Source organism: Macaca nemestrina, chromosome 10 (assembly GCF_043159975.1).
Source record: "Macaca nemestrina isolate mMacNem1 chromosome 10, mMacNem.hap1, whole genome shotgun sequence".
In the NCBI taxonomy this organism is placed as follows: Eukaryota; Metazoa; Chordata; class Mammalia; order Primates; family Cercopithecidae; genus Macaca; species Macaca nemestrina.
In genome coordinates, this window is record NC_092134.1 from 133503042 (window position 1) to 133527909 (window position 24868).

Below are 24868 nucleotides of genomic sequence, written 5' to 3' on the forward strand. Positions count from 1 at the left end.
TACGGAGCCAGCCTCTTTTCCACGCCTTCTCAAGCTTTTTCATTCCTAAATTTGGATAGACTTCCAATATACTACTCTTTGCACTTGAAATGTTAGGAAACATTCTGAGAGTTCATTTGATGTGAACACTCTAGCTCGTATAGCTTCCTCTGGGACCTCTTAATTCTTTTCCTCACAACCACTTACCTTAGTTTTGTCAATGAGTGTGCCTTCACTAAATTCCTCTGGTTGCATTATCTAGAGACTTTTCAAAAGGTGAAGTATTAATAACCCTATCAACAGCTATTGCTTCTCTAACTTCATTTCTCCTCTATTTGCTTTTCCCTTCCAGCATCATTATTTTTTTGCTGTACTTTGTGTCACTAAGCAATTTCCTGTTTCGATTATCTTCTTGTCTTCCTGTGTCAAATTTGTGACTTCCTGTGTCAATTTATGACTCTTCTTGTCTTTCTGTGTCAAATTTCCTCTGAAATTTGTCATACAGTGACAAATCCGTGTGACATTTACAAAATAATACAGAATAACTCTCCATGTTATTCTGTATTAACTGATAAAAGATGCAAGGTGACCAATCAATCATTGACAGACTTGGAAAAAAGTGACATGATTGGTCGTTAATCACAATACAAACCTCTTACGTATATAGTGATTCATGAGCTGAAAAACTAGCATGGAAGTTTCTACTTTATACCATTACTTACAGTAAATATAATACAAATGTAGATAAGTATGCTTAAAGAATTAAACTGTGCTGTCGAAGGGTTATTTAATTAAACTGTGGAAAGTGAAGTTTATGCGTATTAGAACCATGCAAAGTAAAGTGTATACACATACCCTACTCCCCACGGACATTCTCTTTAAAATATACATATATGGCCGTGCACAGTGGCTCACGCCTGTAATCTCAGCACATTGGGAGGCTGAGGCAGGTGGATCACCTAAGGTCAAGGAGTTTGAAAGCAGTTTGGCCAACACAGCAAAATCCGTCTCTACTAAAAATATAAAAATTAGCCGGGCATGATGGCAGTTGCCTTTAATCTCAGCTACTCAGGAGACTGAGGCAGGGGAATCGCTTGAACCCGGGAGGTGGAGGTTGTAGTGAGCTGAGATGGTGCCATTGCACTCCAGCCTGGAGATATAGATATACACACACACACACAAATACATATACAAGCAAACACATATGCATGTATAAGTGTATATTGCATGTGTATAGACCTTATTCTATACATAAGAATTATTTATACTTATTTATGTAATGTATTCTTGTGACTTCAGTAATTAATTAGCACAGATTTCAAAGCTATAAATGGTAGAAATGCGGTCTCTTGCAGTTCTGGAGGCCAGAGGTCTGGAATAAAGAGGCTCTGAGGAAGAACCTGCTTCACACCTCTCTTCCAGCTTCTGGGGGCTGCTGGCAGTCCCTAGTGATCCTTACCATGAAGTTGCACCATGCCAGTCTCTGCTTCTATCTTCTTAATGAGTGGAAAATAGTTCCTAGAATTCAACCAGAAGATTTCTCTCATTTTTCATTTACCTTGACAGACCAGATGTTCCTTCTTAAGATGATAACTTTCAAGAGGAATAGAAACAGTATGATTGGCTTAGACTAAATTCAACCAAGTCATTAGAGATAAGATCAACCGCTCCCTCATAGAAGCAAGTATATATATGGTGACGGGGGTATTGTTTTCTTCTCACAACACTCTTAGTATTTCACCTCCTACACCAGATGTGTGGGGAGGGGGTATCTCCTCGAATCAATAAATTATCTAGGGCAGGGGGCCCCAACCCCCGGGCCATGCGTCAGGACCGGTCCATGGCCTTTTAGGAATGGTCCATGGCCTGTTAGGAATGGGGTTGCGTAGCAGGAGGTGAGTGGCAGGCAAGAGAGAACAGCTTCATCTGTATTTACAGCTGCTTCCCATCACTTGCATTACTGCCTGAGCTCCACCTCCTGTCAGATCAGCCACTGCATTAGATTCTCATAGGAGTGGAAACCCTACTGTGAACTGTGAATGCAAGGGATCTAGTTTGTGTGCTCCTTAGAAGAATCTAATCCCCGATGATCTGTCACTGTCTCCCCTCACCCCCAGATGAGACCATCAAGTTGCTGGATAACAAGCTCAGGATTCCCACTGATTCTACATTATGGTGAGTTGCATAAGTATTTTATTACATATTACAATGTAATAATACTAGAAATAAAGTGCACAATAAATGTAATGCACTTGAATCATCTTGAAACCATCTTCCCCCACCCCAGGGTCTGTGGAAAAATTGTCTTCCCTGAAATCAGTCCCTGGTGCCAAAAAGGTTGGGGACTGCTGCTCTAGGGGACACCAACGGTATGTCCTGTAATTCAATTCAATTCAATTCTGACAGTATCCACCTGGAGTTAGCATCAAATTCCACAGATTGAGGGCTCAGTCCATCAAGGCTGCCCTTCACTTCAGATGCCAGTGTCAAGTCTGGGCCTCTGGAACTGCTGACCAACCAGCTACAGATTGAGGGTTCCCTCGACGCCCCATCACATTTGATTAATTTGATACAGGGGCTCAGAGAATTTGCAGAAACAGTCAATGTTTACCAGTTTATTATACTAATAAAGGGCACACATGAACATCCAGATAAAAAGATAGTTGGGGGAGGTCTGAAAGGGTCCGGAGTGCAGGAGCTTCTGTCCCTATAAAGTTGGGGTGCATCACCTTCATGGCACATAAGTGTGTCTGTCCACCTGGGAGTTCTTGTAACACTGTATTTTTGGGATTTTTATGGAGGTTTCATCATGTAGGCATGATTGATTACTCACTCTTTTTCCAGCCCCCTGCCCATCTATGGCAAATGTGGGGTGGGACTGAAATTTCTAAGCCTCTAACCATGTCTTGATCTTTCTGGCAACCAGCCTTCATTTAAAAGCCTACCAAGAGTCTCCTCATTAGAACCAGAGATATTCGTATTGCCCAGAACATCCCGAGGAATTTAGGCGCTCTGTGTCAGGTGTTCCTATCACTCAGGCAGCTACAGAGGTGTTAGGCACTCCACTCTGTGTCAGAAACCAGTGTTAAAAACCAAATAATACGAGATGTCCCTAGCACCCCTACTGTTCAGGAAATTACATTTTTAGAAGCTCCGCACCGGAACTAGGTACAGACACATAGATATGGATTATACAGACATAGACAATTTCATATACACTCACTCTCCACTGATAAAATTAGGACTCTACCTGAAATATAGAAGAAGAGAATGGATTTGGCTATGTAACCAAAAACAGTCTTATTGCCAAAATATATATATTTTTTGAGACGGATTCTTACTCTGCTGCCTGGGCTGGAGTACAGTGACATGATCTCGGCTCACTGCAACCTTGGTCTCATGGGTTCAAGCGATTCTCCTGCCTCAGCCTCCTGAGTGACTGGGATAACAGTTAGTCACCACTATGCCCAGCTAATTTCTTGTATTTTTAGTAGAGATGGGTTTCACCATGTTGGCCAGGCTGGTCTCGAACTCCTGATCTCATGATCAACCCGCCTCGGCCTCCCAAAGTGCTGTGATTACATGGGATTACAGGCATGAGCCACCGCTCCTGGCCACCAAAATATTTGTGTATGTGTGTATGTGTGTGTGTGTAGGTTTACTCATTATGAGACACAAAAAAAGGAAGTGGTGCCAATACCACTCATACAGGCAAATTGGACTACATTAAAATTTAAAACTTCTGTGCATCGAACAGCATAATCCACAGAGTGAAATGACAACCTACAAAGTGGGAGAAAATGTTTGCAAATCACATATCTCATAAGGAATTAAAATCCAGAATATATCACAAGTTCCTATAAGGCAGCAGAAAACAAACAAATGAAAGAACAAATTGAAACTAGGCCGCATAAAACTTAGAAACTAGGCCTCAGAAAAAAAGAACTTAAAAAAATTAACACCAGGTGGCTCTGGATAGGGTTCCACCCTGCCTCAATAGAGTCCCACCCTGATAGGGTCCCACCCTGCCAATTCCGGGAAACAACCTCATGGGGTCCCACCCTGCCAATTCCGGGGGTCCCACCCTGCCTCGAAGTTCCCGGAATCAACAACTCCAGGAAAAAACCTCATAAGGTCCTGCTCTAACCAATTAGAACAAGACACCTTGCTCAGGCCATAGACAGACCCAATTACCACGCGCCTAAAGCTTTGTTTGAATTTCGCGCCCTAAGCTGTGTTTGAACTTGTGTTTGCCTATATAAACAGCCTGTAACAAGCAGTCAGGGTCCCAGGGCCAACTTAGAGCTTGGGACCCTAGCGCGCTAGTAATAAATAACTCTCTGCTGTGAATCTCGTGTTGGTGATCCTTCGCGGCGACCCCTGCCCAGGAAGGAATCGACAGTTCGGTTCCAACATTTGGTGTGTTGGCCGGGAAGTGGGTCATCCGAGGACCCCCGACCCATCCGGCGGAGACCCATCTGGCCCGGGCCATGGACTGCTGACTGAACGGACCTACCAGGTACTTTCGTTTTGTTCTGTCTGTCTTGCCGGCTAACTCTGAACTCTGGGGAGTATTCCTTCTGAATTAAGTGGGGAAGGGGGACAGACGTGTCCGGCACCTTCCCACTTACGCCCCGGGGGACGCCCTGGCGGTAGTCTGGGAGAAGGCTGACGACTCAGTCAGCCTCTTCAAATCTGTAGGCAGGCCGCCCCTGCCGTCTGAATATTTTGTGATCTTGTGGCGCCACTCTCTGGCCGCGCGGCTTCTCCTTACTTGTCTGGTCTTTGTTTTTGTTACTTTCATTTTGTCCTTTTTATACGTGGACGAAATAAGACAGATGTTGACGACTCCTTTGTCTCTGACCCTGACTCACTTCCCTGACGTTCGGGCTCGAGCCCACAACCTCTCCATAGAAGTCCGTAAGGGACGATGGCGAAAATTCTGCTCATCCGAGTGGCCTACCCTCCATGTTAGGCGGCCCCGGGACGGAACATTTGACCTCCCAATTATCTTACAGGTTAAAGCAACAGTGATGGATCCTGGGCCACACGGACACCCAGACCAGGTGGCCTACATAATTACTTAGGAGGATCTGGTCCGAAACCCTCCCTCTTAGGTGAAACCCTTCCTCCATTCCCCTTCCCCATCCCAATCTACCCTCCTTGCCTTAGAAGCCCCAAAGAATCGGAATCCGGACCCGCATAAGCCAGTCCTCCCAGATGAACCCCAGAGGGACCTCCTCCTTCTTGATCCCCTGCCTCCTCCACCTCAAAACCCCCTTCTGGGACCTCCACCTTACGCTTCACCCTTGCCCCCTGTCTTGTCCCCAGCTCTTTCCTCTACCGCCTTGGCCCCTACCCTTTCTCCAACTTCTCCCTCGGCCCCTCCCTCCACCCCATCTCCTTCTCCAGCCCCGCCCAAACTCACCCCTCGGACGCCGCCGCCGACACCTCCTCGTCTCCACTTGCGGCGGACTGAGGACCCAGAGGGCCCTTCCACTTAGCAATCCTCCCTTTTTCCCCTCTGTACTGTCAATCGCACGGTCCAGTACTGGCCCTTCTCTGCCTCTGACCTCTACAACTGGAAAACCCATAACCCTTCCTTTTCCCAAGACCCCCAGGCCCTAACCTCGTTAATAAAATCCATTCTCCTCACTCACCAGCCCACTTGGGATGATTGCCAGCAACTCTTGCAGGTCCTCCTAACCACTGAAGAAAGGCAGCAAGTCCTCCTGGAGGCCCGGAAAAGTGTGCCAGGACCAGGAGGCCTCCCAACCCAACTTCCCAATAAAATAGACGAGGGATTTCCCCTCACCCGCCCAGACTGGGACTATGAAACGGCACCAGGTAAGGAGAATCTCCAAATCTATCGCCAGGCTCTGTTGGCGGGTCTCAAAGGGGCAGGAAAGCGCCCCACAAATTTGGCCAAGGTAAAGACCATAACTCAGGAAAAGGATGAAAGCCCGGCAGCCTTCATGGAAAGGCTTCTGGAAGGGTTCCAAATATATACCCCATTAGACCCAGAGGACCTAGAACATAAGGCTACCGTAGCTATGGCATTCATAGACCAAGCTGCATTAAATATCAAAGGAAAACTCCAAAGACTAGATGGAATTCAAACCTATGGATTACAGGAATTGGTTAAGGAGGCAGAAAAAGTGTACAATAAGAGAGAAACCCCTGAGAAAAGGGAAGCCAGGTTAGCGAAGGAACAGATAGAGCGAGAGGATCGTAAGAACCGAGTGAAGGATAAGCATTTAACAAAAATCCTGGCGGCAGTTGTAAGAGAAAAAGGACCAGGGAGAGAGGGAAAAAAGCGGAGGCGGCCGGCTGGCCCCCGTGTCTTCGCATCATGGCAGCCACCGCTATGCTGGTCAAAGACTCTGCTAAGTTAACCCTTGGGCAGCCACTAACTGTTATTACCCCACATGCTCTAGAGGCCATAGTGCGGCAGCCCCCGGACCGGTGGATAACCAACGCACGCCTAACCCACTACCAGGCCCTCCTACTGGACACGGACCGCGTCCAGTTTCGCCCTCCGGTCACCCTAAACCCTGCTACGCTGCTGCCGGTACCAGAAGACCAACCAAGCCCACACGATTGTCGGCAAGTACTGGCTGAGACCCATGGAACACGGGAAGACCTTAAAGACCAAGAACTCCCACACGCGGATCACACCTGGTACACAGACGGCAGCAGTTACCTTGACTCAGGTACCCGGAGGGTGGGAGCAGCGGTAGTAGATGGCCACAACACCATTTAGGCACAATCACTACCTCCTGGCACGTCTGCACAGAAGGCTGAGTTAATAGCACTAACCAAGGCCCTAGAGCTGTCCAAGGAAAAGAAAGCTAACATTTATACTGATAGCCGGTATGCCTTTGCAACGGCTCATACTCATGGAAGTATCTATGAAAGAAGAGGTCTCCTAACCTCAGAAAGAAAGGAAATCAAGAACAAAGTTGAAATAATTGCCTTATTAAAAGCCCTTTTTCTTCCTCAAGAAGTGGCTATAATTCACTGCCCCGGGCATCAGAAAGGACAGGATCCAGTCGCAGTAGGACGAAACCAGCCACATACCTATTGAACATACTTATACCCCAGAAGACCAGGAAAAAGCAAAAGCCATAAGGACTATAAAGAACAAAGACACTAAAAACTAGAAAAAATGAGGAAAAATAGTCCTTCCCCAAAAGAAGGCCCTGGCAATGATCCAGCAGATGCATGCCTGGACACACTTAAGTAATCGAAAGCTAAAATTACTGATTGAAAAAACTGACTTTCTAATCCCAAAGGCAAGTACCCTCGTAAAACAAGTAACATCTGCCTGTAAGGTCTGTCAGCAGGTAAACGCTGGGGCTACCCAAGTGCCAGAAAGGAAACGAACTCGTGGTAACCGCCCAGGAGTCTATTAGGAAATAGACTTCACTGAAGTAAAACCTCACTATGCTGGATATAAGTACTTACTGGTGTTTGTAGATACCTTTTCAGGATAGGTAAAAGCCTACCCCACCCGGCAAGAAACGGCACACATAGTAGCCAAGAAAATTTTAGAAGAAATCTTTCCTAGATTCGGACTTCCCAAGGTAATTAGGTCAGATAACGGGCCGGCCTTCGTTTCTCAGGTAAGTCAGGGGCTCGCCAGGATATTAGGGATTAATTAGAAATTACATTGTGCCTATAGACCCCAGAGCTCAGGACAGGTAAAAAGAATGAATAGAACAATAAAAGAGACCCTTACTAAATTGACCTTAAAGACTGGTTTAAAAGATTAGAGACGCCTCCTATCCTTAGCTCTGTTAAGGGCCCAAAATACACCTAACCGTTTTAGGCTCACTCCATATGAAATCCTCTACGGAGGACCTCCCCCTTTGTCAACCTTGCTTAACTCCTTCTCCCCCTCCGATCCTAAAACCAACCTACAGGCTCGGCTAAAAGGACTCCAAGCAGTACAGGCCCAAATCTAGGCCCCCTTGGCAGAACTGTACCAACCAGGACATCCACAGACCAGTCACCCCTTCCAGGTGGGAGACTCTGTCTACGTTAGACGGCACCGTACTCAAGGACTAAAGCCTCGGTGGAAAGGACCCTACATTGTTCTCCTGACCACGCCCACAGCCATAAAGGTTGACGGAATCTCCACTTAGATCCACGCATCCCACGCCAAGGCTGCTCCAGAGATGTCCGGACCAACACCACTTGAGACATGGAAACTCCGACGCTCCGCGGACCCGCTCAAGATAAGACTCTCTCGTATCTAACTCCTTGCTTATTGTTTGCCCTTCTTCCCTGCGCCGTCTCTAGTGTAGTTTTTAACGCTAACCCCCACCGGCCATTTAGCCTGACCTGACAGATAATTAATTTTAATAATCAAGAGCTCTTAAATAAGACCTCCGAGAATGCTCCTATAAAGACTTGGTTTCCAGACCTCTATTTCAACCTAAAAAAATATATATATATATAGCAGAAAAGATAAAAGACACAGGCCCCCGGTTTACTGGTCCCACAGGAGTCCTATTAGGAACTCCTCAGGATAGACAAGAATAGAAAGGACAGGCTAGAAAGGTGTCCATCAGCCGGAACGGGTTTTATGCCTGTCCCGGATTCAGGACAGGACAAATGAAAAAAACTTGTAGAGATCTGACTCACTTCTATTGCAAAAGCTGGTCCTGTGTGACTACTAATAATAGAAAGTAGAAATAGGCCACAAAACCTTAGTATATAACCATGTCCTTTGTCCAGCCCTGTACCACAACCCGATATTCGGAAAATTGCAACCTGGTTCGCATCAAGTTTGAAGATGCGGCAAAATCTGATAACAGATAAATAACAACAAAGTTAATATAAGGTCTCTATTTATACCAGCACAACCCGCCTAAAATTCCCCTCCAAATCAGACTATTAGTCAATCCAGACACTGCCCCTGTTGCAGTAAGGCCAAACCAGGTTTTATTAGAAGCTAGGAAGCCCCCGGTTTCCATATCGGAGAAGCCCCAACTAAAAGCTCCTCAAAGCACTTCCCCGCCCTTAATCTCCCTCACCCTCGCCGACATGTTAGGAATTAAGGTAGCAGCTGAAGTTGAGACCAGGACAGCAGCCCTAGTGCATGGTAACCATCATCTGCAACAACTTAAAGTAGCCATAGATAAAGACCTTAGAGCCATAGAACAATCTATCACAAAACTTGAGGAGTCCTTGACTTCTCTGTCTGAAGTTGTATTACAAAACCGACGAGGACTAGAAATTGTCTTTCTGAAAGAGGGCGGGCTCTGTGCAGCCCTAAAAGAGCAATGTTGTTTTTATGCAGATCATTCAAGAATAGTTAAAGATTCTATGGCAAAACTAAGAAAAAGATTAGACCAAAAAAAAAAATAAAGAGAAAATCTCAACAAAGTTAGTTTAAAAATTAGTACAACCAATCCCCTTGGCTTAGCACCCTAATCTCCACCATCTTGGGACCCCTCATCCTGCTCACGCTCATCCTGACTTTCAGGCCATGCATACTCAACCGCTTACTCACCCTTATTAAAAATAGAATAAACATAGTACATGCTATGGTTCTGACCCAACAATACCAGACCCTCAGGACTGAAAAAGAGGCTCAAGATTGAGCCTGTGACACAAAAAGAGGAGGAAATGAAACTAGGCCGCATAAAACTTAGAAACTAGGCCTCAGAAAAAAAGAACTTAAAAAAATTAACACCTGGTGGCTCTGGATAGGGTCCCACCCTGCCTCAATAGAGTCCCACCCTGATAGGGTCCCACCCTGCCAATTCCGGGAAACAACCTCATGGGGTCCCACCCTGCCAATTCCGGGGGTCCCACCCTGCCTCGAAGTTCCCGGAATCAACAACTGCAGGAAAAAACCTCATAAGGTCCTGCTCCAACCAATTAGAACAAGACACCTTGCTCAGGCCATAGACAGACCCAATTACCACGCGCCTAAAGCTTTGTTTGAATTTCGCGCCCTAAGCTGTGTTTGAACTTGTGTTTGCCTATATAAACAGCCTGTAACAAGCAGTCAGGGTCCCAGGGCCAACTTAGAGCTTGGGACCCTAGCGCGCTAGTAATAAATAACTCTCTGCTGTGAATCTCGTGTCGGTGATCCTTCGCGGCCACCCCTGCCCAGGAAGGAATCGACAGTTCGGTTCCAACACAAATAACTTGATTTAAAACTGGGCAAAGGATTTGAACAGATACTTCTTTGTAAAACATAAACAAATATCCAGCAAACATATGAAAAAACATTCAATATCATTAATAATTTGGGAAATTCAAGTCAAAACTATATTAAGAGATCACCTCCCATCCATTGAGATGGCTCCTGTGGGGGGGAAAAAAAAAAAGAAACAGAAAATAACAAATGCTATGGGGATATGGATAAATTGTAACCCTAGTGAAATTTTCATGGCAATGTAAAGTAATGCAACCACTACAGAAAACAATATGGTGATTCCCCCAAAATTAAACATTAAACTATAATGCAGCACTTTTGCTTCTGGATACATAGCCAAAATAATTAAAGCAGGTTATCTCCAAGAGATTTGCACAGCCATATTCATAGCAGCATTATTCACAGGTTATAGCAACAGGTTAAAGCAACCCTAGTGTCCATGGATGGTCGGACTAAAAAAATGTGGTGTATACATACAATGGAATATTATTCAGCTTTAAAAAGAAAGGACATTCTGACACAAGCTACACCATAAGTAAACATTGAAGGCATTATGCTCTGTTGAATAAGCCAGTCACAAAAGGACAAGTACTGGATGATTTCACTTATATGAGTTACCTAGAGGAGCAGCTGATGGAAAGTAGAATGGTGGTTGCTAAGGGATTGGGGGAAGAGAAAATGGGGAGTCATTGTTTCACAGATACAGAGTTTTAGCTTTGCAAGGTGAAAATAGTTCTGGAGATTGATTGCAAAACAATGCAATGCAGTTAACACTACTGAACTTTACACTTAAACATGGTTAAGATGAAAAGTTTTGTTATGTGTACTTTAGCACAATTTTTAAAAAGTAGTTTCCCAGAGGACTGCCAGACACTGAAATCCTAATGGTAAGAATCTGTAGATTCCCAAAAGTTGAGAGGAAATGAGACAGGAGGTAAGTTTCAGTCACACGGTATGACTTCTGAAAAAACCCCAACAGCACTTTGCAAGAGAAAGCGCCATTAACAGCAGATCTCTGTGCTTCTGTTTCTCTTTTCCATGAAATGTTTAAGAAACAGCAGCCAATGAATAGAGGATTTGATGACGCTAGGGGAAAAAAACGAGGCAGCAAAACGGCTTGCCTCCTCTTCTTCAGGCTTCCAAGTAGAGTTTAAATTGAAGTTTGGAGTTTCAATGTTGTGCTAGACTGGATCTATTTATTTCTGACTTGAGACTGCTCTTGTTACTTCAAGGAACCATAAAAGCCTTGGGGTTGACTCCAGCCTACCCAGATGTAGGGATTTCTAAGTCTCAGAGCAAACTTAGTGGAAAAGTAAAGTTAATTCTGTGTGTACATACCAAAGTGCGTTTCTTTCCAACCACAAGATTCACGTGTTTCTCTGTTCTCTGATCCCCGTGTATGCATTCTTCCCATTTTCATGAGTGTGTCTGAGAGCTGTGGGTTAGTGATTTTTCCTGGACCATAAATCCAGTAATTTCATTTCCTGTTGAGTGGAAGGAAAGAAGGGCAGAACCTTAAGAAATATTTCATTCATACAAATTACTTTTTTCATAGATATACAATATTTTCTGGAACCTTATGATCATGTTGGAGTTTTGTTTCCTATTTATTTCATTAACCATTTCATAAGGAAAGGTTTCCTCTGACTCCTTAGAAGGGACAGCTTCTTTTTAACCTTTACATCATTGCATCGGCCTGTAATTATTTCCATTTTTCTAGCATTGGATTTTGAGATGAGTTACTTCAGAAAGAGTATTTAAATGTTTTAGACAAAAGTAGATTAAAAAATCTGTATCATTGTCACAGGTTTTGAGGTTTAGAAGCCAACTTGGGTTGCAGTAACCAAAAATGTGGTCTGGCAAAGCCCGTGCCCCCTGCTGGGTAAAGATCTGAAGATGGTGTGAAGCTGTCTGGCAGCGGTCCCTTGACGGGCCTCACTTCCAGGCACTCCTGCACAGAGCTGCGTGGTGCTCATTCCCCATCAAATCTCCCGTTGCCCTGAAAAATTTAAAAAGGCAGAGATGGTGACAACTAGACCTAGCATTTTGGTGTGTAAGTGCATATATTTCAGGTTTTTTGCTATTGTTGTGTCAGCCTGAATTTAGGACTTTGTGCTAGCAACAGGTTACAGCAACCCTAGTGTCCGTCAATGGGTGGACTAAAAAAGTGTCGTATATACATACAATGCAATATTATTCAGCCTTAAAAAGGAAGGACATTCTGACACAAGCTACACCATAAATAACCATTGAAGGCATTATGAAGCTTCTTTTACAGCAAAGTTATTTTCCATTAACCTTAGTAGCTGGGCTCTTGCTTCAGTCCATAAGCTTTCTGTGACTTGACCTAGACTAGCAGGCAGTTAGTCCATAAAAGAAACATAATGAATGTCCTGATACCTCTCGATCATCTGGAAAATATTACCTGGGCACCTAAATTCTTGATAAATGCTGTGAAAAACATGGGATTGGGTGGTGAATAGGTTGACTGACAACGTATGTAGAAGACTGGGGAGAGTGTACTTTAGGGTGGGTGGTGAGACTAAACCACTCTTCTCATTAAAAGAATGTATGCTGCCTATACAAATTTGTCTTCATTTTTTTAGCCAGTCCACTCCAATGGGCTTATGGATATGGTGGCCATATTTAGCAAATTAAGACACGAGATTTCCAGTTAAATTTGAATTTCAATCGACTACAAATAATTGCAGAGACAACAAATACAAACATTGATGAGCAATACTTTAAAAATAAGTCTTTTTTGTTTTTTGTTTTTTTTTTGAGACAGAGTCTGGCTCTGTCATCCAGGCTGGAGTGCAGTGGCGCGATCTCCACTCACTGCAAGCTCCACCTCCTGGGTTCACGCCATTCTCCTGCCTCAGCCTCCCGAGTAGCTGGGACTACAGACCCCTGCCCCCGCGCCCGGCTAATTTTTTTGTATTTGTAGTAGAGACGGGGTTTCACCGTGTTAGCCAGGATGGTCTCGATCTCCTGACCACGTGATCCGCCCGTCTCGGCCTCCCAAAGTGCTGGGATTACAGGTGTGAGCCACTGCGCCCGGCCTAAAAATAAGTCATTTTTATCTGAAATTCAAATTCTGTTTTCCCACACATAGCTACATTATTTCCTGCATGTAAGTAGCTACATTCCTGCTCTGCTAGGTAAACCCCCAATTTCAGTCATTTGGGGAGATGAATCTGAGACTGATCTGCAGTTCTTCTCAGCTGCAGCACCTGAATAAAGTCATCTGCCCTGGAAATACTTGCCTCAGTGATGGGCATTCTGTGCAATGAGTAATGGGACCTAGACTGAACCTCTGGCATTTCAGTAACAGATTTTGTTTCCCTCATCAGGAAGACATTGCTCTGGGCTCGGCTATCACCAGCTGGGAGAATTTCTGCAACCCTAAGCAGCAGCCCAGCTGTTTTAGGCAGGATGTGGGTTTAGTCTCTATATAGCATTACTGCTCCCAGTCCCAACCAATTCTTTCTGATTGTCTAGGAAGAACAGCCTCTGAAATTTGACTTCTGCGTGTGGATAGGTGAGTGTCTCTTGTGGGTACCAACAGTGGGAATGGCTCCTCTCAATTTGAGAAATTCTGAAGGAATTTCCATTGGCAATTAAACAAGCCCAACTGACGGAGAGAGGGAACACCCTGACTGTTCCAGTTCAGACACTCTTGGGGCTTGTTAGGAATTCTGCATGTGTCTGGATAAGGGAGTGTCATTTGTGGGTCCAGACAGCAGGATCTGCTCTTCTCAATTTGAGAAATTCTGAAGGAATCTCCATTTGTAGATTGAACAAGCCCAGCAAACAGGGAGAAAGCAACTCAACTGTTTCAGTTTGGACTCTCTTGGGACTTGCTTATTGTTTGTGTGTTGATGTAGCTGTGGGAGATGAGGGTTTGGTCTGAGTGCAGACCACTTGGGTGTATTCTTCAGGGTTGGTCTGTATATGGCTGTGGGCGTCTGGAGTGAGGGAATATTATACCCATATCACACTGAACATGCCCAATCTCATCTGACCTCAGACAGTCTTTGAATTGTAGCGCTGCCTTATATTTGGATTTATTTTGCTGTTGAATGCAAATATGGGATGGAAGTCCATGTCTCCAGGCTTCCATGCTGCTGCTCTAAGGAGAGGCAGGTCTGATTAGTACATGGTGCTGGTTGGCTACAGAGTTCTTTGGAGTCTGGAGAGGTCTGACCTGTAACAATCAAACTGTCAGCTGGGCGTAGGAAACTGAGGTGGGCAGATACTTGAACCCAGGAGTTCTAGACCAGCCTGGGCAACATGGTGAAATTCTGTCTCTACCAAAAAATACAAAGATTAGTTGGGTGTAATGGTGCATACCTGTAGTCCCAGCTACTCAGGAGGCAGAGGTTGGAGGATTAACTGAGCCTGGGAGGTTGAGGCTGCAACGAGCCTTGATCACACCACTGTACTTCTAGCCTGGGTGATAGAGACCCTGTCTCAAAAAATAATAATAATCAAACTATCATGGAAACTGCTTTACTCAAAATTTTGTTTCACGACCTTTATTGGATTACCTATCAGAACAAATAAAGTTTAACCATGTGAACATGTTCATAAACCAGTGAGTTAATATTGCTATCTCACGGCTGGAATTTAAAAGTAAAGCTATTGGATCTTTGTGCATATGTAAGTATATGTGTCTAGATATTACGTGTTGTTTTCAGAGGGTATCAAGTTGGCTTATAAATTAAAAAGTGTTCAGAAGTTAAGTAAATGAGTCTAAGCATTTTTCAAGTTTACATGACTTAAGTAAATCTTTAATGAACAAGATAGCTTTTAGATCATTTGTAAAATAAAACTAGAAATGTCTTTGGAATTGTCAGCATACCTTTTTGTTTGGGTTTTACATTTGTCTCTGCTAGATATTTAAAGGTGTCAGGGTTTGGCAAAAAGGTTATAAGACTATAAACCCAGTCAAGAACAAGATTATCTTTGTGTGATTTTTTGATAAATAAGACTAATTTAACATTGTTGGTTTAATAAAAATAGCTGAAACTTTTGCATTATTAGTGCAAGTATCCATGTATTTAAGTTTATGGGTTTTGTTTTTGTTTTTGTTTTTTCTTATTTTATTTGACCGTGACAGCAGTTAAGGCGAGAGGGAAAAAATAAAATAAAATACAGGAACTAACAAAATTGATGGAGATAGGTTCATTTCAGGCTCCTTCATGGGGAGACAAGCTGAAAGCAACAAAACACAACAAAGTTGCACTTTGGAGATATAGATCTGAGAAGTATTCAATAAGTAACAGATTATAGAATCAAAATCGAAACCTCTTGTCCAATCAATATTTTAAGAAAATCTTGTTCTAACACAGGGGACTAATCTATATCTCTCTACCCTAGTTACTGGTTCCTTTCTATCTTGTTTCATAAACAACCTAAGTCCATAATTTGAATTAACCTTTAGATAACTTCTGAGTTAAACAAAATTATTTCTTTAATCAATAAGAACACGTCTTCTTTGGCACATTATGTACGTGGAATCATACAATTTGCTAGAATTCTTATTCTTAGTAATCTTAAATTTTAATGGAAACCTAGGAAGCAAGAAATTCTGAGCTGTCTATCAGATATTAACATTTTATAGACGAGGAACATGAATGTTCTCAGGCCCAGAAATCTCAAGTTATTTTGGGACCTCAAGAAAAGAGGAATTCACCCAATTCATATACGTATCTGCAAGCACAGATAAATTCTTGGTTGTGCTCAAGAGGCTTTTAAAAATCAAATCTGAGATTCCTTATGAAAAGTTCTAGCAAAGCCAATTAAAAGGAGCGTATATGAACAATAATTCTTGCTGCAGTTTATGCAAATAATGAGGCAAACTATAATAAGATTTAAACTGATTTTGTAAATAAATTGGTCCTACTATGATTTGCCTTTTATGGAAATGGGGAAGTGGAGAAAGAAACATTATGTTTTGGAAGAAAACTGTAGTATCCCTGTTATTAGATTAATCTTTGGCCTATGGCAACCTGGTCACCCATGGTATGGAGATACATCTGTGCTGTGCTGCATTCAGTTATTAAAAGTATAAGTTACCAGTGGAATTTAGATATGGATTCAACACCTAAGAAGTTGGTTCACTGGATGCATAAGGAAATAAAAACTAATTTTTTAAAAAAGCAAAATTTTCAATCCCTTGGTTTTTGTTATCAATGTAAACCAAAATGTATCTAAGGCAGGTCTGAATTTCAAAGTTTATTTTGCCAAGGGTAAGGATATGTGCCTGGAACACAGGTCTGTGCCTTTCTCCAAAGATTATTTTGAGGGCTTCAATATTTAAAGGGGAAAGGGAAGATATTGAGGAAAGAGGAAGAAATTTTACAAAGGTGTGGGTAGGCCCGGGCTCGGTGGCTCCTGCCTGTAATCCCAGCACTTTTGGAGGCCGAGGTGGGTGGATCACCTGAGGTTAGGAGTTCGAGACCACCCTGACCAACATGGACAAACCCCATCTCTACTAAAAATACAAAAATTAACTGGGTGTGGTGGTGCATGCCTGTAATCCCAGATACTCGGGAGGCTGAGGCAGGAGAATCACTTGAACTGGGGAGACAGAGATTGCAGTGAGCTGAGATCCCACTGCACTCCAGCCCAGGTGACAGAATGAGACTTTGTCTCAAAAAAAAAAAAAAGAAAAAAAAAAAAAAGATGTGGGTAGTAGATAAGAGAAAATGGTTGTATTCTTTTGAGACTTTGATCAGCCTGTCACTGCATACACAATTACATGTGAGAGTGGGGTAAAGAAATAGTCACTTATGCCTCAGTCTAGTTCAGTGAATCTGCATTTTTATACAAACAAACGGGCAGAGGAAGCAATCAGGCATGCATTTGTTTCAGATGAGCAGAGGAATGACTTCAAGTTCTGTCCTTTGTCCCATGCCTGTGAAGACAAGCTATCAATTTACATTGCCAGGGTGAAATTCAATGGAATAAAATGGGAGTCAGGTGTGCCTGACACAGTTCCGAGCTTGACTTCTCTCTTAGGCTTAGTGATTTGGGGGTCCCAAGATTTATTTTCCTTTCACATCTATAACAGATAAAATTAAAGTAGGAGAATATTGTGTCAGGCCTTGAGGCTAAACCAAGCCTAGATGTGGGTCTGTCTGAACTCAGACCACTAGCCTCAAGGCTGCTCACTAAGGAGAAAATCAGGCCAGGAAACCAGAAAGTACCTCTGAGACCTGTAGTTTCCTGGAAGGTAGTCAATGTGGGGAAGGAGTGAAATTTAAGTCACTTCTGAAACTAGAGGGTATAATGTGAAGGAATTGTTCCATTTTGTAAATCAGTATCATTAGCTTCCTGAGGAATCTTTACTAAAATAAATTGTGAGAGTAATTAATGTAGGCGCAACGTCTTTGGTTTTAAATGCTGCAGAGTGGAAGAGCCAGTTGACATAGAACCCACAGCTCACAACGGAAGAATTGCAGATGGGTATATGTAATACAGACACATAGGAGGCTATTCCCCCCAAAAAACAGCCTACTTTATGGACTGGATAAAACACTGTGAGACCTATTTACTCAGAAGAATTGTCCCACTCCACCTATAAATGCCAAGTGGAGCACTCCAGATGAAGCAACAGATAAGCTTCAAATATAAGCCATGGGGGACTGGCTTTATAATGATGTGGCAGGCCGGGTCTCACTCATGCGGGCCTCCATAACAACTGTTTCAGGACTGACTGAGTAGTTAAGTTAAAAGTTAAAAGCTAAAAGAGCCCGTGCCCTCATCCAAAAGGTGGATTGTAACAAAAACCCACCAAGAGTTTTGCCTAGGACTTTCCCGGGACCATGACAAGATAATGAAGGGATTCTTAACAGGACCAGTTTAGGATTAAACAAGTTTTACTAGGGGTCTGAAGAAACATCCCAGGCCTCCACAAACAAGTTTATTGGAGGTCTCAAGGAACTTCCCAAACCTCCATGATCTAGCAGGAGACAAGACAGGGTAATCACCCCAGCACCTGGACCCATTTAGATGAAGTAAATTTACTGAGCCTCCAGAGGAAGGTCTTCAGAACTCAGATCTCAGTTATAGATTAAAATAAGCGAAACACTCATGTTTTTAGATGAATGCATGTACACACAGACATATAATTTATAATTTAGACATATAATTTAGGCAGGTGGATCATCTGAGGTCAGGAGTTTGAGACCAGCCTGGCCAACGTGATGAAACCCCATCTCTACTAAAAATACAAAAAATTAGCCGGGCGTGGTGGTGGGTGCCTGTAACCCCAGCTACTCTGGAGGCTGAGGCAGGAGAATCTCTCGAACCAGGGAGGCAGAGGCTGCAGTGAACAGAGATTGTGCCACAGAACTCCAGCCTGGGCGAGAAGAATGAAACTGTATCTCAAAAAAAAAAAAAGAAAAAGAAGAAAGAAACATTAATCTTACTTTTTGGTTTTTGGCTCTTTCATTGCTTAGAGTTTTAATGGTTAATGAGTCCCTGGCACCTCGATTCTTATCTGGCCTAGAATGTTTAATTGACTATAAGTCTTTTTTAACTCTAAGTCCCTTGGCTACAGGGGTTCCACTGAGGAACAGGATGGACATGGGACAGGTAGTCACACCATCCTGGAAATGATATGGAACAAAATAAAGTTTGGCAATCAATGCTCCCTCTGGCATATTCCAAGGGAACCTCAGTTTCCAAGAGATAAATCTTACCTGGGAAAAGGTCTTGCCCTTTGCCCTGCTGACGGTGCTGGCAGCTCCCAGAAATGGCTTAGCTCTTAGCCCCTTTCAAAATGTTGACTTGGAGACCATTTTCCTGGACTCTCTGAGGCTTGAGGATTTTTTCCTCCCCTGAAACAGAAGCTAGGTCATACATGAAACAATTAGGGAATATATTAACTAGTCTATCCAACAGGCTTCATTTCTGTATAAACGTGCCTCTTCTCTGTTTGAAACCAGGGAATCAAATCATACTGAAGACCTGGAAATCACACCAGACTGAAGACTAGCTGCAACCACAATAGGTCGGTCTTTTTGAGGTGCTGCTGACCACCCACTTGTCTACCAAGTTAGCCAGTGTTAAACCATGAATTCAACATACTCAGTAAAACCAGTCACTCTGGGATCTCCCTAGGGGAAACAGTCATGCTCTTGTGAACCTACACATGGCTTTAAGTTAATAATTCAAAGCCCAACCAAAGATCCTAGATAAGAAACTGTAAAAGGAACAGGCACTTTTCAGGTTGTTATTATTCTCTGTAAAACCACAGCTTTTCACATATAAGATATAATGAACCAGGAATACTTTTTGGTAGACTTAGGATTGTTCTCTTGGATTCCCCATGGGATCCACTCCAAATTCTCTGGTATTTTAAAATTGGTTTATCTATATTATTTATCATCCTAGTTCAATGTGGCCTCAAATGTGGTTCTAAAACTAAAATAAACGTACCCCAATCATAGTGCTCCAACAAGCCAGATGCTGACCCGGTACTCATGAGTACTTCTGATTATAGTGCCACATTTCCATTCCTTATCATTATTGCACCTCACCCCTCCTCAGCATGAAGCAGCCGGAAGGATCAGCGACCAGATTCTCCATGATTGAGGAAGTGATAAATAGAAAAGAGAGACTGAAACCGGCCCTGTTGTCTCATAGAACTCATAGAACTCCTAGAGCTAATATTTACAGGTGTTTTTTTTTTTTTTTTTTTTTTTTTTTGTAACAGAAATGGACCCTGTCTGGTAGTCCCAGCTACTCCAGAGGCAGAGGCAGGAGAATGGCGTGAACCCGGGAGGCGGAGCTTGCAGTGAGCCGAGATCATGTCAGTGCACTCCAGCCTGGCCGAGAGAGCGAGACTCCGTCTCAAAAACAAAAAAACAAAAAACAAAAACAAAAAACAAAAACAAAAACAAACAAAACTTATTTGCTTTCCTGAGTTTCTTGCTCAGGAAACTGACTTTCAGGCTGAAAGGACACAAAGATAGATGTGTACCCACCCCCCACCCGCTACACCCTTGTTCTGCTCTCTAATCTTTGCACATACCAGAGATTTCGTAAGTTCTGTGAGTACCTGGTTTTCTGCACGTACCAGAGATTTTGTTTTGCACATACCAGAGATTTTGTAAGTTCTGAGGCAAGGTCACAAGACGTGTTTAAGTAAGATAAACTCTTGCTGCCATAAACCTGCTCTCCCGCCTCAAAGTTTGAACCAAAATATCAGAAATGGCAGGAACCAATCATAGTTAGCCAAATCGCCTTGTTCAAACACTAGCCAATCATATATCTGATTTGTATAATAACTCTATGCCCACTTTTCTTAGACTATATAACATTGTTCGGAGCTGAGTGGGGGAGCTCTCCTGCCCGTCTCGTTTCATGAGCGAGGGAGAGTTCCAGGTTCGAACCTGTAATAAAGATCCTTGCTGCTTAGCTTTGACTCTGGACTCTGGTGGTCTTCTTCGGGGAATAAACGGTCTGGGCATAACAAATGGGGGCTCGTCCGGGATTTCCCCCAAGCCCACCAGACCCCCAAGTCAACGGATCTTAATCTGTAGGTAAGCCGGCTTTGTCACTGTCTCTGTCTTTGTCTCTGTCTGTCTCCCTGAAATTTCGCGAAATCCGTAATCTGTAATCTGTATTGGTCTGTTCTGTAAGTGGCACGGTCTTGGCGGACGCGCTAGAAGACAGCCACTCGGGACTGGTGGGAGACGTTCCCCAGTGCCCATCTGGGGGCCTCCATCCTTGGTTGCCCCGTCTGACTCAGGTCGGAAGTCCGACACGCGCTCGCGAATGCTCATCGTTATTACTGTCTGTCCGTTATTGTTAAGTGTTAAGTGTAAGCCCAAAACGAAACATAAAACCTTTTCTTCCCCTTCCAGGACCGGACCTGTCGGATACTCCCCTCTGCTTCACACTCATTTTCGTCCCCCCTTCTCTTTGTAGGAGCAGTCCAAAGATGGGCAACAACCAGAGCACGCCGCTCTCACTCCTTGTTACCAATTTTAAGGATGTGAAGGCTCGGCGGCGTAACTTAAGCGTAGAACTAAAGAAGGGAAAGCTAGTTACTTTCTGCTGTTCGGAGTGGCCCTCTTTCGGCGTAGGGTGGCCCTCCGAAGGAACTTTCTGTCTCTCTATTATTACTAAGGTAAAAACTAAGATTTTCCTGCCAGGGCAGTCAGGACATCCTGATCAAATTCCTTATATTCTAGTGTGGCAGGATCTTGTGGAAAACCCACCACCCTGGATAACTCCACTGTAGCCCTGCCTCTCAGAGAAATAGGATCGCTCGATGATACCGGTCTCTCCCGTCTCATGTATTGGCCTTTTTCCACCAGTGATTTATACAATTGGAAGTCCCAAAATGCTCGGTTCTCAGATAATCCCAAAGATCTAACCTCGTTGTTAGACAGTGTCATGTTTACTCACCAGCCAACCTGGGATGACTGTCAACAGCTCCTCCGAATCCTGTTCACAACGGAGGAGCGGGAAAGAACCAAGTTGAGGCCAGAAAACTGGTTCCAGGAGATGATGGCCAGCCAACTGCAAATCCTGACCTCATTAATGCGGCTTTCCCTTTGACCCGGCCCAGATAGGACTACAACACGGCAGAAGGTAGGGGACGACTGCTCATTTATCGCCAGACTCTAATGGCGGGTCTCCAGGCTGCAGCTCGCAAGCCCACCAATTTGGCTAAAGTATATTCTGTGTTACAAGGTAAGACAGAGAGCCCCGCTGTGTATTTAGAGAGATTAATGGAAGCCTTCAGACAGTTTACCCCTATGGACCCGGAAGCACCGGAAAATCAGGCAGCGGTAGTAATGTCCTTTGTAAACCAGGCAACACCAGATATTAAAAGAAAACTCCAGAAATTAGAAGGTTTAGAGGGAAAGCAGATTCAGGACCTCCTTCAGATGGCCCAGCGAGTTTATAATAATAGGGATACTCCAGAAGAAAAACAGTTCAAGGCAACCAAAGAAATGACCAAAGTCTTAGTAGCAGCTTTCCCCCAGGCAGGAAATGGCCAAAACAGAAAGCAGAAAAAGCAAGGCCCTAGGCAAGGATTAGAAAAAGATCAGTGTGCTTATTGCAAGGAACGTGGCCACTGGATTAAAGACTGCCCAAAGAAACGGAGACCAGCTAACCCTACCTCCGTACTCGTTACCCAGGACTCTGACTAGGGAGGACGGGGTTCGGACCCCCTCCCCGAACCCAGGGTAACTTTGCAAGTGGAGGGGTCCCCAGTTCGCTTCTTGGTCGATACTGGGGCGGAACGCTCAGTCCTAACCAAACCAATTGGAAAAATATCTAAGAAAACATCCTGGGTGCACGGGGCCACAGGCATCAAAAAATACCCCTGGACAACCCAGAGGACTGTAGACTTAGGAACGGGAAAAGTCTCCCATTCCTTCCTAGTCATCCCAGAGAGCCCTTGCCCTCTACTAGGGAGGGACTTGCTGACAAATATGGGGGCCCAAATCCACTTTGAGCCAGAAGGGCCCAAGATAACTGATTCCCAAAACAGGCCAATATCTATCCTGACTGTCACCTTAGAAGATGAGTACCGACTCCATCAAGAGCAAAAGCCCCCCGATCAGGGAATTGACTCTTGGCTCCAGCGTTTCCCTGAAGCGTGGGCAGAAACTGGGGGCTTGGGGCTAGCTAAACATCGGCCTGCCATATTTGTGGAAGGTAAGCCAGGGACGGACCCAGTTCGGGTTCGGCAATATCCTATGCCCCTGGAGGCAAGAGAAGGAATTACGCCCCATATCCGCCGACTCCTAGACCAGGGAGTCCTACGGGCTTGCCACTCATCCTGGAATACTCCACTGTTACCTGTTCGTAAACCCAACAGTACGGACTACAGGCCAGTACAGGATTTAAGAGAAGTTAATAAAAGGGTCATGGATATACATCCCACTGTGCCCAATCCATACACCCTTCTGAGTGCCTTACATCCCAAAACACAGTGGTATACCGTTCTTGATCTAAAAGACGCTTTCTTCAGCCTTCCTCTGGCTCCCAAAAGTCAAGAACTCTTTGCATTTCAATGGACGGATCCTGAGAGGGGCATCAACGGTCAGCTAACATGGACCAGACTGCCACAAGGGTTCAAGAACTCGCCAACCCTGTTCGATGAAGCCCTTCATGAAGATCTGGGTGAGTACCGGCGGCAACACCCTGAAATAACTCTTTTGCAATATGTTGATGATCTCTTAATAGCGGCCAGGTCCCCGGAAACTTGTGTTCAAGGGACTGAGGACCTCCTGAAGACTCTGGGGGAGCTAGGCTACCGAGCCTCAGCAAAAAAGGCTCAGATCTGCAAGTTGGAGGTAACTTATCTGGGGTACCTATTAAAAGGGGGGCAACACTGGCTAACCAAAGCCCGAAAGGAAACAGTCCTACGCATCCCTAGACCCCAGTCAACACGGCAAGTGAGAGAATTCCTGGGGTCGGCAGGGTTCTGTAGGTTATGGATACCCGGATTTGCTGAGTTAGCCAAGCCCCTATACCAGGCAACAAAGGAACAGCAGCCCTTCAATTGGACGGAAGAGGCTAAGCTGGCCTTTCAGCAAATCAAAACTGCCTTGTTATCAGCCCCCGCGCTGGGGCTCCCTGATGTCTCCAAGCCCTTCCACTTATACGTGGATGAAAGTAAGGGTGTTGCAAAAGCCGTGTTAACACAGTACCTAGGCCCCTGGCAGAGGCCAGTTGCCTATTTGTCAAAAAAATTAGATTCAGTGGCTGCTGGCTGGCCACCCTGCCTCCGGATAATCGCAGCGACTGCCCTAATGGTCCGAGACGCTGATAAACTTATCATGGGGCAAGAGTTGCGCATTATAACCCCGCATGCCATTGAAGGCGTCCTCCGGCAGCCGCCGGAGCGATGGATGAGTAACGCCCGGCTCACCCACTATCAAGGACTGCTGTTAAACCCCCTCAGAATAACTTTTCTGCCCCCAACCTCTTTAAACCCTGCTTCACTGCTGCCAAATCCAGACTTGGACGCCCCGTCCCATGAGTGCACTGAGATACTGGCTCAGGTGCATGGGGTGCGGGAGGACCTGCAAGATCATCCGCTCCCCGACACAGAACTCACCTGGTTCACTGATGGCAGCAGCTATGTCCACCAAGGCCAGCGGTATGCAGGAGCGGCTGTAACGTCAGAGACTGAGGTAATCTGGGCAGAACCCTTGCCTCCAGGGACATCGGCCCAAAGAGCCGAACTGATAGCCCTTACACAGGCCCTCACCCTAGGGGCAGAGAAAAAACTAACAGTATACACGGATAGCCGCTATGCTTTCGCTACTGCGCACATACATGGGGCCATCTACAGAGAAAGGGGACTATTAACAGCTGAAGGCAAAGAAATAAAAAACAAGCAAGAGATCCTAGCTCTATTAACTGCTTTGTGGAAACCAAAGAAATTGGCTATCGTACATTGCCCTGGGCATCAGAAACCAACTACGCCAATTGCTCGAGGCAACTTCTTAGCCGACCAAACCGCAAGGAGCATAGCAAAAGCTCCCAGTCAGCTCCTCACACTCCAGCTCCCCGATCCTGGCCCGCGAAATTTGCCATGTTTTCCCGACTATACCGAACAGGATCACGAATGGATGAACACGCTTCCCCTAAAACAGGTTAAAAATGGGTGGTGGACTGATATAAATGACCAAACCATCCTACCAGAAAAATTAGGACGGCAGGTGTTGGAAC

At 44.6% G+C, this 24868-nt stretch overlaps 1 long non-coding RNA gene across 1 annotated transcript; it reads left to right on the plus strand.

The window, feature by feature from the left end:
- The first annotated feature begins 19073 nt into the window (after positions 1 to 19073).
- Positions 19074 to 20618, plus strand: LOC139356886 (uncharacterized). The gene is made up of 2 exons (XR_011609398.1): positions 19074 to 19175; positions 19881 to 20618. It is a non-coding gene; the product is annotated as an uncharacterized lncRNA (long non-coding RNA).
- The last annotated feature ends 4250 nt before the right edge of the window (positions 20619 to 24868 follow it).